Source organism: Osmia bicornis, chromosome 8, assembly GCF_907164935.1.
Source record: "Osmia bicornis bicornis chromosome 8, iOsmBic2.1, whole genome shotgun sequence".
Classification (NCBI taxonomy): domain Eukaryota; kingdom Metazoa; phylum Arthropoda; class Insecta; order Hymenoptera; family Megachilidae; genus Osmia; species Osmia bicornis.
In genome coordinates this window covers 1688805-1690840 of record NC_060223.1, presented here as the reverse complement: position 1 = coordinate 1690840, position 2036 = coordinate 1688805, and positions in this window count along the sequence as shown.

Below are 2036 nucleotides of genomic sequence, written 5' to 3'. Positions count from 1 at the left end.
TTTGTGTTCCTTCTTTTTCTAACACAAACCACAATGGGAAATAAGGAGAAGAATTTTGAATACCCAAGGATTACGAGTGTTCGAAAGTGAAAACAGAGAGTTCAACTGGGTCGATGTGCCTTTAGAATTCGATTGATATTCATCTCGTGCACCTTCTGGGTCCGTGTAAAATTCAGCACTCACAAAATGTTGATACCCTCGTGGAAAAAAGAGAAAAGAATGCTTTTAAACTAGTTTATATTTCCGTATTCAATTAGTGAAACGATATGCTCTTCATTACATTGTTTCTAAAAGGTAACATTTTAACGCTACAACTACCAAACCAGCCAAAACGACAGGTTTCAAGCTTCTTATTTTAATTTATAAATTTGATCGAGGTATTTGTATTGAAATGTATATTAGCCATTGTCGAAATAAAGAATGGACGTATGTGTTACCGGCAATGTATGAAAAACAGGTATTGTATAGAATGCCTAGGCAATATACAGGGTGTCCCAGAAAGAGTAAGATTCCCTTGGAGGGATGATTGCTGAGGTGATTCTGAACAACTTCTTCCTCTGCCAAAATGTTGGTTAAGGCTTCACTTTTGAATGATTAACGAAAAACACTGTCCAATTAGCGCGCGCGTAAAGCACGGGCTGAACCGCGAGAGTGTTGGCTATTGGTTACGTTCGCACCATGATCATGAACAAGCGCAACGACACCATATCGGCACAATCTGAAGCTTCATTTTCGAGATACAAGAAGCTGAAAATTGGAATATCAAAAGACAAGGACGCACATTTGTCTAGTACTGCAGATTGTGTCAATGTGATGTCGCCATACTTGTTCATGATCATCGCTCGAACGTAACCAATAGCCAACACTCGCGGTTCAGCCCGCGCTTTACGCGCATTCTAATTGAACAGTGTTTATCGTTAATTATTCAAAAATGAAGCCTTAACCAACATTTTGGCGAAGGAAAAAGTTGTTCAGAATAACCTCAGCAATCATCCCTCCAAGGGAATCTCACTCTGGGGTAAAAAAACAATAAAATTTAGTAGAATATTTATTTTCCATGTTGCACAATAGTTCATAACAAGGAAAGAAAACATAATCATAAAACATCTAAGTACAAACATTAATAAAAACTAAAATGATAGCTACAAGAAAATGAATACAAAGCGGCTGTCTGATGAAACAAAGAAATTCAAAGTTTGGCTCAATGTCTGACAGTTTCATTCTTAGATCAGGTTTTGCGGTAAATATATGTATGTAAATTTATTATTTTGTTATTTTTTTACGTTTGCGATTTAAAATTCCGTCATTACAATATTATTTTCGCGAACCCCCTTTATACATCTTGCGAACTCCTGGGAGTTCGCGAACCACCAGTTGGGAGCCAATGGTTTAGGCATTCTATACAATGCCTGCTTTTCATACATTGCCGGTGACACATATATTTAATTGTTTCATCCATCATCTACTTAATTTTCTACATTATTTTCAACTTAAAAATAAATGTACATCAAACGTTGATAGTTCTACTATTAATTGAAATATTAATTTTCAAGATGATGAACCAAATACTAATTATCATTTATTTCAGTTAAAAATTAAAGGACAAAATGAGGTAATACAGGATCCTTTAAAACCAGAAACATGAAACATTTCACGACCATTTTTTGCTATATTTGTCCATTCGATGTTGCTATCAAGGTGATCTACTTTTTGTACATGATGGTTATTTTTTCATCGACAATCTTAAAATAATCGTGTGTTGTATTTTTTGTACACAAGAATTTCAAAATGAAACACTGATAAAACGACTGATTTGAATCTATAAAAATCAATTCCGTATTCATACTTCTATTTTGAATCTGAAGATCACTCTCCTGTACTAATCTATTATAAAAGTCATGAAGTTAAAAGTAACTGTAGCTAACAACATACCTGTGGTTAAATAAAGGACTGCTTTTATTGTTGTAAATTATAGTTCATTAAAAATAAACGCAGTATTACCGCAAATAACCTAAAAATACTGTAATACGTGTTTC